This window comes from Arvicola amphibius, chromosome 9, assembly GCF_903992535.2.
Source record: "Arvicola amphibius chromosome 9, mArvAmp1.2, whole genome shotgun sequence".
NCBI lineage: Eukaryota > Metazoa > Chordata > Mammalia > Rodentia > Cricetidae > Arvicola > Arvicola amphibius.
The window spans coordinates 115972110-115984514 of record NC_052055.2 but is presented as its reverse complement, the minus strand read 5'-3'; positions in this window follow the sequence as shown (position 1 = coordinate 115984514).

The following is a 12405-nucleotide window of genomic DNA, read 5'->3' as shown; positions in this document are numbered from 1 at the left end:
CCCTGGAACTAGAATTACTGGCAGCTGTGAGCTGTGTGTGGATGCTGGGCCATCTCTCCAGCCCCAGTTACTGGATTTTTTTGTTTGTTTTTATGAAAGAAAATAATAAGTTTAGTTCCTATAAAGAACAGTAGGAAGAACAGTAATAGAATAAGAGAATCACTTTTTTTTGTTTTGTTTTGTTTAAGAAAGGGTTTCACTGTAGCTTTGGAACCTGTCCTAAAACAAGCTCTTGTAGACTAGGCTGGCCTCAAACTCACAGAGAGTCACCTGCCTCTGCTGTGATTAAAGGCATGAGCCACCACCACCCAGCTTGCTTTTTTCTTTTCTTTTCCTTTTTTTTTTTTTTAAGATTAAGGTTTCACTGACCCCAGGCTCTCTCCTAAGTCATGGTCTTCTTGCCTCTGACCCCTGACCATTGGCCCATACCCAGCACAGTTACTGATTAAAAAAAGAAATCTCGAGAAACTCTGTATCAAGCTTGACACTTCTCAAAGTCTTGGCTGTGGAAGGAAAAGGTTAAAGGGTCTTTTTTAGATGGGGACTAGGATTTGAAAAGGCATTACACATATCCCATATGCTAGAAACATCCACCAGATTCAGTTGTTTTCATAACCACATTACAAATTCCCGCTGTTCTGCCTTTCATCTAAAGAAGCATTGGCTTGTAGTTGGCCTTCAAAGACAGATGAAGCAAATGCCCCTGGGAACATTCTGCATTAGTCTTTTGTAAGGAACGCAGAGGACTTGCTCTTCTGGGGAAAATGCTGCCTGTAAGGTAAGAGACCCTCACAGAGACTGTCCCTCCGCAGGCGGTAATGGAGACCAGAGCCCATTCCTAACCCCTGTTTCTTCATCCCAATTCATAATTATCTGAAAAGATTCAACTCTTCGTTTTGTTTTGTTTTGTTTTTGTTGTAGTTGTTGGTTTGTTTGTTTGTTTGTTCGTGTCCGGAGATGTAGGAGCTTAGCATTTCAAATAGAGAAATTAGAAAAGCCTGCAGGGGTGCTTCAGGGTCACGGGAAAAGCAGCTGTGAGGAAGGGGGAGCTCTAGCTGAGGATTGGGGTAACCATGCACCAGGAGAGGAAAAGCTTGCCTTCAGAGTTAGAAAAGAAGCAATATATGTGCCACCTCTGAGAACACCGATGGTTGTTCTGAGTCATTCAAAATGACATTAGGTTTTCCTGTCTTAATGAAAATAAAACTGCAGACAATATCAATATCAACAACAGTCATAAGAAAACAGTAAAGTCAGGCTTAAATCACAGTGTCATCGGCAATTTTGAAATGCTGCCAAATGTCCCCAAAGGGCCTTTTTTTTTTTTTTTTTTTTTTTTTTTTTTTTTAAGCTCTCATTCCTATCCCCGCCACCCCTCACCTTTCTAGGAAAGAAGAAGAAAAAGAGCGGTTTTTCTTGAGTCTTCTGTCAGTGGCTCTGTCTCACCTTCTGGTCACCTTTTGCTGCCGGTGTCCTCTCTGGCTTCGGTGTCTGAGTGGCAGGAGTGGAGACAGAGCAGCTTCTTATTCCTCTTCCAGAGAGGACTGGGTGTGGGCTTGGCGCAGTCCACTGCAGGCTGAGTCTGCCAATGGGGGCCAAGGGTAGGGAGGTGCTGGACAGCCAGCCTGCACACAGGGCCCCATTGACTGCGCACCCTGGGGATTCACTGGGCAGTCACAATGATATGATCTAGAGAGAAAATGGGCCTGTAGGGCAGGAAACATGGAGTCAGCTTTTTTGGGGTCTTTTAAAAGTATTATTACATGAATATTGATGGGACCCCCAAAGGCAAGGATGGGGTGTGGAAAGAGGAGTGAGACAGAATGAATTGATTTTTTTTTTTTTAAAACAAGCAGAAGTGCAGCCAAGAACTGGAAGCTTCTAGTGCTGGGTGCAGGAGACTGTGTACTCATGGCTGGCTTCCAAGGAGTCTTGAGCATCTTGCCTGCCTGCCAGCTTTCTGGCCCCCTCTCGCAGGTACGACATGTGGTGGATGTTGGTGCTGAACAATGCTTATGGCTGGGCTTCTCTGAACCCGGTGTGTTCAACAACCAGGACGAGGTAAATCAGTTACTGTTGCACCTTGGGAAAAGTCCTTGTTAAGAGTGGAGATGTGCCAAGTCCGTTTTAGGTCTCTCTCTTTAAGCCTGGTAAAAGGTTATGTGTTGTCTGAGCCAGAAATGCTTTAAAAATAGCCTGTCCAATGCTCTTTTAACGTGGGGGGGGGGGGTGCTGTGTCCCTCATCAAGGCGCGAATGAACCCAGAAAGCGTTCTGTGCTCGCTTTGCCCATCTTAGCAACACCACGCCCCAGCTTCCAACAGAATCAAATGTGGCTGTTGCTCAGAATGAGTAGTTCCTTTTGACAAACCATGTGGAAGCATTGGTCCAGCCTCACTAAGCAAGCAGAGCATAGCCGAGCCACATGTCCCCTTGTTCCTCACATTCAGAGTGGCAGAGGGAGGAGCTACATGGCAAAAGTCACCCAAACATCACAGATACCAAGAGGTTGATCAGATATGTTAGGGATAGAATAAAGTTTTCCCACTAGGGAGTGCAACCTTTTCTTGAGGAAAGTGGGTATGGTCCTTTTACAAAAGGGGGGTGCTCTCAAAGGGAGTGGCACTATTAGGAGGTGTGGCCTTGTTGGAGGAAATGTGTCACTGTGGAGGCAGACTTTGAATCAGTCTCACAGGTTCAAGCTATGCCCAGTGTGGGACACAGTTCACTTCCTGTTACCTGTGGTCCAGATGTAGAACTCTCAGCTCCTTCTCCAGCACCATGTCTGCCTGCATGCCACCATGTCCCACCATGACGATGGACTAAATGTCTGAAACTGTAAGCCAGTCTCAGTTAAATGTCTTCCTTTATAAGAGGTGCCGTGGTCATGGTGTCTGTTCACAGCAATTGAAGCCCTAACTAAGACAGCGACCTCAGCCCTGGGGTAGAGGTATAAACCCCTGCTCTGGTTCCTCCCTATTACAGGGATCAAATTGCCATTTACTATGTGAGAGCAAAGCCACTGGTTCCCAAAGATTAGGTCCCCTACTTTACTTTCCCCAACAGAAAATAAAAGCCATGATAATCATGACTGGAAAGATTCCTCATCCCACGAGGTTCCTCAGGGCACCAGAGGACCAGGGTTATCTCTAAGCTCTCTATGGCCATTTTCAGTCACTTATACCAGCTTTAAGTAGGGTTCTTCAAATCTCTCTCTCTGTGTGTGTGTGTGTTGTCTTCACATCCCAGACAAGCCCCCACAAATGTTACAGGAATATTGGGTGAGGGGTCCTCATCTCTGGGTACCAGGGAATTAACAAAGAATTCTACATCCTGGGCAGTTGGAGAGTGGCATTACCACTGGCAGCATGGCAGCCAAAGGCCTTCCTGTTACACTTCAAGTATGAACTACTGACATGCCAGGTGGTCCCCCACTACCCCAGAGTCTTCAGCTTGGCTTGGCCACCGCTTTTGACATGACCTACTCAAACTGTTCTCTGTCCACTCCTGCTCACCATCTAGACCCACCATCCATCTCTGTTGGTCTATCTGGACCTGCCTGTTGCTGCCCTGTTGCCACGGCAGCCAGACTCAGGACTGTGCAGCAGCGGTGCCTGTGCTTCTCCGCAGACCCCCGGCTGGTTTGCTATCTCACCCCCCCTCCATTTCTGCCAGTTTCCCAACTTTAGCCTCCTAGCTTCTTAGGCCTCTTTGGGACTCCTTTAACCCTTTGTTAGCATTCTGTATCATACATATTTATATATGATACAATTATATCTATATAAATGTCTGTGTATATGTGAATATATATTTTTGGTACAATATGAATGTGTGATCTGACAGTTAATAGTAATTTGTAATAATTAGTAAGTCAGACTGAAGAGAGCGAGAGTTTCCGGCAAGTTGCTGACTGTGAAAATTTGGCATTGTGAGAAGACACTGAGAAGTCTTAGATTTGGGGTTCAGGGGACGCTGAGGCGGATTCTCCTTTTGAGTAAGAGATTTATTAGAATATTTATTAATACTATAGACAAGAGTTTTATTAGAATAATTACTAATGTTATAGACAGGATATTTATTAGAGTAGTTACTAATACTGTAGATAAGAAATTAGAATAGTTATTAATGCTGTAGACAGATAACAGCATAGCAGGGCCTTGGAAGAGAGGTCAGACCTATAAGGCAGAGTGGGGGGTCCCTTATAGGTTTCAGAGGAAGGGAGGTTTCATGCCATATAGTTGATGAGTAGACCATAGCACAGACGTGTGGACAGATTCCCAGTGGTGGGGATGGGTGTGTGTGTCCTGAATCCTGGACAAGGATGTGGGGGAGGAGAAGAACATTTAGATGGGTACCCAGGGGCTGTGCTACAATGCCCACGATAGCTCTTCTGACGTTTTAAAGTCTGGTGATCTGTACATGTCCTTGGAAATGAGAGTTAAGGCACCAGTGTTTCTCTCGGAATCTGGGGAACTGGGGAATCTATCAGAGGGTTAGAGATTCACAGACAGAAAGAGACTGGCCCCAAATCTAACAGAAAAACACATTCCCCTGTTTTGGAGCACTGTGTTCTTACAACGGTCCCTTTGAGCTTTGATCTCACAGGCATTTCCACAGTGAACTTCAGGGGATCATGGGTGGTGGTTCAGGCTTCCTTGTCCTGGCTCCCTAACCTCGCACTAGGAAGCTTCTGCACAGATAACCTGTCATTTTCTGCAATGCCTGTCCTTCCGGTTTGGGGATGACAGCATGTTCCAGAACCTCACTTCTCTGCTGGGTCTGGAGGAGCTGTGGTTTCTGGTTGTTCTGCTTCTCCCTTGCGTGGCTAGAGGGAAGACTCCGGGGCTCTTGTGTGGCAGGTCTGAAACCAGGAGTGAAGCTGCACATTGAATATATAAATCCCCAAACACGTATCATAAAATGTTGCAAACACAAAGAGCCCATTTGTAAAGGAAATGTATACTTTCACCCAAATAAAATGCCGAAGAGTCCAAGTGCCAACCAGGAGTTCCTGGTCAAGCTAAACTCACCGTGGGTGTTGGCCAGGAAGTGGGGAAGTGATGGATGTGAAGTCATTGGAGAGCACAGCTGTCTCACAGCAGACTCATCCCGTGATACTCATGAATGGTTGATAATTGATTCATGTTCAGTCTGTGGCATCTGAGGATGTCTGGGAGTTAGTGATGAAGGTTCAAATCCTGCTTTGTTTTACAACATGTCTGGATACCAAAGGAACCCATGTGACCTCCGATTAAGAATTGGGGGAGGTGGCTCTCAGGCACCCAGACTCTAGGGTCCAGGACTGTCATGTTGGAAAAGGGACTCTTCCTCCTGAGCCAGCATTTCTCCATCCAGGTGATTGACTTGGGTCAGCAGGCAGCTTCCTTTGGTACCCAGAGCTTCTGCCACCTTTGCCATAGTTATTTCTGATGCGTCAGAGCTTCCCACCCTCCCACCCCACCCTTACACATTCAGTGGGCCGCTGGCTCTGAGCAGTTGGAGGAAGAGGTTGGCCCGGCTTGCTATTTGCAGGAGGAAAGGCAGCTTTGTTTCTCAGACAAAGGACCCGCCACCACGCTGCTCAGGAGGCCGCTTACAATGCCTCATGAAGATGGAGGAGAATGAGGATCTGTGTTCCGGAGGAAGTAGGTGGAAAGAATAGCAGCTGTGTGCGGAACAGCCAACACAAGAATGAGCTGCCTTCCTACCCGACAGGAAGCCACTGCCCAGCCTGGGAGCCGCAGCATCGCTGAGACAGGCTCAAATTTCTCATGCCTCCCTCCACTCTGGTTTGTCTGAATAGTGTGTGGCTTTACCCAGGCTCACGTGGTGACACAATATCCCTGGTGCATTCAGCTGATGGTCACTGATATTATGAAAGTTACTGTTCATGTTTATCAGAAGAACCTGGGACTTGGTTCGAGAACCAAGCGAACCCCTCGGTTGGAGAAGGCAAAGAGCTACAAATAACAGCGATGCTCTTCTGAGCCAGAGACACTAGGATCCATCACGCAAGCCAAATCATTCGCCCAATTGGAGGTCTTGAGTCCAGGCATCCCCCTGCTTGGTAAATTTTGTTATAGAATGTAAGTGTTTTCACATGTATCATGTTTTATTATTTTATACCACACCAAATTCCATCCAAACATTTGTTTTCGTTCGGAAGTCAGTAAAACCTTCCAGAAGAATGAGCCCAGTGATAAGCTTGGAGCAGAAAGCAGGGCCCTGCCATTTCTTTGCTCTGGACCCACAGGGCTGGGAAAACAAAAGGACCCAGTGCAAAGACAGCAGGACTATTGTTTTTGTGTTTGTGCTTGCACCCTCAAAGTTTTGCCACAAGCTGGACACGGGAGTGTGGGGCACAGCCACGTGAAGCTGCTGTGTGAGCGATCCCTGTGTCCTATGTAGTTGGTGCTCCAGAAGTTTCTCAGAGTGTGAGAGAACTATGGGAACTATCCTGGAAGTGTTGGAGGGAAAGCTGCGTTCTGTCGTTGCGGAAGTCTCCCGCAAGCAGCTGTTTTCATTCTACTTTTATGAAGAGTCGGGGTGATCCATCAAATCATGGCAAGTTTAAGGTTGGAAAAAACTTGGGCTCATCTACCTTTTTTCTTTTCTTTTAACTCGGAGAGAAATATTATTCTCCACAGTGTTGTAGCTTTGGCCATTTTTTTTAGGATGCTGTGGGCCCAGCACATCACGCAGTACACTCAGCTGCATCCTCCAGTGAACAACTGACTGCTGCAGCCATGAACACTGACAGTTCTACAGCTTCATTCTGGCTTAGCTCCAGTAAGAATGGCTAGGAAGTGGGAATACGTTAACTTGTTTTAGAGAGCTAAATAAGGAATAGTTAGAATCTGAAAGTGCCATTGAGTGTTAATATTAACAAAAATGAGAAAATACTCAAAGTTATAGGAAGGATAAATTATTTTTTTTTAAATTGAAAGTAGCCAGCTGGGCTTGATAGTGTATGCTTTTAATCCCAGCACTTGGGAGTCAGAGGCAGGCAGATCTTTATAAGTTCAGAACCAGCCTGGTTTAAAAAGTGAGGTCTAGGCCAGTCAGAGCTACTTATTGAGATCCTGTCTCCAAAAATAAGATAAAATAAAATGTAAAGGAATAAAATTGAGTAAGTTGATATATTTTGTGGTATGTTAACATGCTTAGTATTTAAAACTAATTATTATTGTGCTTCTAAATCTTATGTAATATTTTATAACACATTTTAGCATACATTAATTATATACAATGGATTTAATTGTGACATTTTGTATATGCATGTAATGTATTTTGATTTTTATGTAATATTTTCATTTCACTTATTTAACTAATGTCTACCTGTTGAAGTCTTCTTCGAGATTTCTTGAGCAGGATTTTTACAAGTTTCTGAATTCAGCCTATGGTAGTCCCTGGCAGGCTTTGGCTGGCACTGTTCCACATTGGAGGGCCTGAGGATCTGCCTCCAGCCCTGCCCACCTTCTTCCTGTCTGTGTGGGGCTTCCTCCAGATGGGTCACAGCACACAAAGCAGACAAGGACAGCGTTTATGTAACCAGAGCTTTTAAAACATAAACTCAGTCTCCAAGTATCAGAGTCACGAATGCCTGTTGACTCTCCCAGAGAAAGGCCACCTGCTGCCTTAATCACAACGAAGCTCACATGCATGCTTAGCCTTTGCCTTAATAGCTTCACTTCCAGTCTGTGTGTTGGGTCATAGGTGGGGTGTGTGTGTGTGTGTGTATGTGTTCTGTCACTAGGCAGTGTAGTGGGGATACAAGTCAGGTCACTGAACCCAGAAAGTGGTCAGGTGTCTTTTTGAGGCAGATTTTACAACATTATTGACAATGACCCCCCCAACCTCTGGCATAGGGACCTATGTGCACCCATGTTCTGCACCTAGCATGATGACTATGTGTACACTCTAGGGAGGGAACTCTTGCGGGGACCACACGCTCAGCAATCAGGCCTGACTGCTTCAAGAGTACAGAGCCCTAGGTCTGAGAGGTAGAAATGGTGACCAGTATGCACGTCCCAGAGCTGGAAGCTGCTCATGGGAGCTTTGAAGAGGGAGTATCCGCACAAAGCATTCACGGTACAGCTTTTCATAGAAAGCATGACATTTCCTGGCCAGGGAAAGAAGGCCAGTTAGTTCTTAGGTTTGGCCTGGCCGGGGGTTGGGGGGTGGAGGGGGTGGGGGTGGGGAAGCATCTGTTTGTTGTCATGAGGGAACTTGAGGTTCAGAGGTAGAAGACTTATTTGTATCAGTGGTAAGTGTCAAAGCTAAGACGTGAGCTTGGGGCTTCCTGTAGAGTCTAAGTTCCAATGTGGTGCAATGCCACCTCTGCAGTGAAGCCCAGGAAATAGTCCACTTGTTATAAGAACAGAAATGATTTTTATGCTGGGTCTTTAGGCACAGGTTTGTAATCCCAGCTACTCAGAGGTCTGAGGCAGGAAGATCATGAAAGCAAGTCTAGTCTGGTCAAATTACAAAGAACCTATTTCCAAATACAATAGAAAAGGTGCTGGAGAATCTATCTAGTCTCTTTGGCAGATTCCTGGCCAATGAGGAACTCTGTCTCAAGGGGGGGAGGGGGGGAGGGAAGGTGCACGCACCTAAGATTGTCTACTGACCCTACATTCATGAGCACACACATGAAAATACACCAACAGCAAAAAGAGAGCTGAGATACAGCTAACTGTGTGTCCTAGTTAGGCTTCTAGCCCTGTGATAAACACCAGGACCAAATGCAACCTGGGGAGGAAAGGGTTTATCTCATCTTCCTTCCAGGTAACAGTTCATCACTGATGGCTGAACTCGAGGCAAGGACCTGGAGGCAGGGACTGAAACAGGAGTCATGAAGGAACACATTTTCCGGCTTGTCCCTCAGGGCTTGCTCAGTCTGCTTTCTTACACAAACCAGAGCCACCAGCCCAGGGGTGAAGTGGGTCTTCCTACATCAATCATTAATAAGACACCTCAGGGTGGTTGAGAGCACTGGCTGATCTTCTGGAGGATCTAGGTTTAATTTCCAGTACCCACACGGTGGCTGGGATAGAACACTCCCTTCTGGCCTCTGCAGGCATTGCATTCATGTGGTGTACAGACATACACGCAGGCAGAATACCCATACATATCATTAAAAAATGATAATTTTTTTAAAATTAATGACTTACACATAGTCAAGCTGATGAAGGCATTGTTTTCAATTGAGGATGACTGTTTTGTGTCAGAAAAATCTAACCAGGACACACCAACACATTACAGTCCAACTACAACCCTTCCTTTTTGTTTATCCCCACAATCTCATATTAATACCACAATATAAAACACAAGCGACTTTAAAAGTTTTAAATTGTCAACACTTCTAAAAGCCCAAGTTCTCTTTAGAAGTCCAATATCTTTTTTCTTTAAAGTCCAAAGTTTCTCAGCTGTGGGCTTTTGTCAAATAAAGACAAATTAAATACTTTCTTCAAGAAGGAAGAACCAGGGTGCAGTCACAATTAGATCAAAGCAAAACCAAAGCTCAGCAGAATAAAAAGTTCAGTGCTTGGTGTCTGGGCTCCAAGGGCCCTAGGGGCGGCTTTCCTTGCCCAGCTCTGCCCTCCCCCTCCCCCCAGTACACAAATCATCTCAGAGGCTCAGGCTACTTCCTGCTCTGCTGCTATGGTGCTGGTATCTCCAACATGCTACGGTCCCCTGCAGCTGAGGCTGCACCCTTACCATTGACCCTTCCTGGCCCCTCTTCAGGACCTCAAGGCCTGATACGCAGTGCCAAGCCTCAGCTGCTTTCCATGATCCCTTCGTGCCTTCAAAACCAGCACCACCTGAGTGACGCTTATACCTGACCAAGTTCTGCTACCAGAATGGGGTGAGATGTCGCCTCACCCACTCAGGACCACAGCTTCTGTGTGGTGGACCCTGAGGAAATAGCCCCAGAAGATTTCACTTTAACGATCCTGGTCTCTTAATCCCTGCTAATTTCTCAGTTCCAGCAAACCCGCATCAATTGTGCCAGCGAAGCAAAGGTTTCACTCTAGTGGTTCTGGTCTCTTGGTAATCCCAGCCGATTATCAGACACTGCAGTTCCTTATTCGATATGATCTTCTAACTTGTTTCCCCTTTTATTTTTGAGATTACGACATAATTACATTTTTCGCTTCCCTTTCCTCTTTCCAAACTCTCCCACATGTCCTTCCCACCTCTCCTTTAAATCCACGGCCTCTTTTTTCACTAATTGTTATTGCGTGCACGCATGTGTGTACACACACATTCTAAATATAACTTACTCCCTATAATGTGACTTGTACGTTTTCAGGGCTGACCGTTTGGCACTAGACAACCAATTTGTGTGTTCTTCCCAGAGGAAGACCACCTTGCCCACTCTCAGCTTTCCTCAGTTTCCCGTGGTTCTCTGTGTAGGGGTGCGGTCTCCCTGGGCTTTCCCCATCCTTTATGGCATGTCCGTTGGTGCCGTCCTTGTTCAGATCATGTTTGGGAAGCCATAGCAGTGAGACTTTCTGGGGGTAGCTTCTGACATTCCTAGTCTGACACAGTCTCTCAGAAAACTACCTGACCTTCCGACTCTCACACTCTTAGAGAACTCAGGACCACCTGCCCAGGAGTGGCATTGCCCACAGTGATTTGGGCTCTCCCACATCAATTGCTAATCAAGAAAATGCCTGCAGACTTGCCAGCAGGCAATCTGATGGAAGGATTTTCTTAACGGATGGTCCTCTTCCCAGATGACTCTTACCTGTGTTAACACAAAATCTTACCAGGATTCAGCCATTTTCCAGCATGTCTGTGACCCTATATCCAGTTTCCAGCAGCACATATAAAAACCGTGTGTTTGGTTTGAGGAAAGATTTCCCTACATAGCCCCAGCAGTCCTGGAACTCACTGTGTAGACCAGGCTGGCCTCAAACTCAGAAATCCTCCACCTGACTCTGCCTCCTGAATGCTGGCATTAAAACCATGCCTGACTTTTTTTTTTTTTTTGAGCTATAACTTTTTGATGATATTTCTTTTTGTAGATTATATGTATGTATAGTTGTTGAATTACTTTCTGTATTTACTTACTTTTTAGGCAGGGTCTTATGTAGCCCAGATGCCCTTGAACTTTTAGTTCTTTCGAATCTGTCTACTCTGGGTTAAGGCATATGCCACCATATACCTGGTATTATGCAGTTGCTGGGAATCAAGCTAGGGTTTTTATGTATGCTAGCCAAACACTCTAACCAATGAGCTACGCGCACAGCCCTTACCTCCACGTTCATTTAAAGCACGTCTTGTGAGATCATGGCCGAAAGAGAAAAGAAGTGGCGTGCTCCGGGGGGCTTGGAAGAGTGTCTGTCCTCCCCTGAAAGGACGAAAGCCCTCGTCACTGGTGTGTTTGTGTGGCCACAGGGAGTTTGCTAGGAAAGTGAATTCCGCTTTCTGTCCTGCTGTTGGGACACAGCGGAAAGGCTGCTTCATGCAGCCCTGGTTGTTGGCTTTTTCCCACCTCCAGCACCACAAGCCAAACAAACCGAAAACACTTGCGCGTTCTGAAACAGTGACCTGTGTTTGAATCCGCCATCCTTACTTTTGTAAGAGCCCGCCTACAATTTAGTAGGGCGACTTTTGCATGACAATTCGTATCACTGAACTTTTGCCAAAGGCCTCATAAATAACAATGGAATCTTCCATTTAATCAGGTTTGTGTAGTTCTACTCATAGCTGTCAGGAATGATTAAGGACCGCAGAAACTTTCTAGAACTCTGTCATTGGTGACCACACTGTCCAGTTCTACATGCATAGGAAAGATTCATTCACATAATGGTTGTTATTATTGTAAACTATTCTAAAATGTATGGGCGAATAAAGAGAGAAAGAACTCCTATATCACATTTTTTTTTTAAAACCTCATGAATTCAGGGAGTTAGGTTTGGGTTGGTTTGTGTTTTCTTCCACACGGTGTCAACTGAGGTCGCTGGTCCTTAAGTTGGGCTTTGAGCTGGTCTGAAGAATACCCAGTTGGAAGGCGGGAATGTGGTCTTAGCAGCGTGGTTTTACATGGAGCTGCCCCATATAGGATGTACCTGAAGAAAACCAGGCGCAAGCTTTATGAGCTCTTATAATTAAGTCCCAGACACCATGCCGAGTTTAGTTCATGAGCCATCATGCAAGAAAGGTACCTTGAAGAGCAAACTCTTATATTAATGCTTCTTCATAGTGTCCTTTTCAAGGTAAACTTTGTGGGAAAACCAAACCTTTTCAGATGCCAGCCATATTAACCATAGAATACATGGATGGTCCATGACGTCAGGCTAAGTATGCCCAGGCATGTCACCACTGTCTTTCCGTGTACTGTGGCCTTAAACTGCACTATCAGAAATGTGTCCTCCGTCTCTACAGGGCTTTCCTA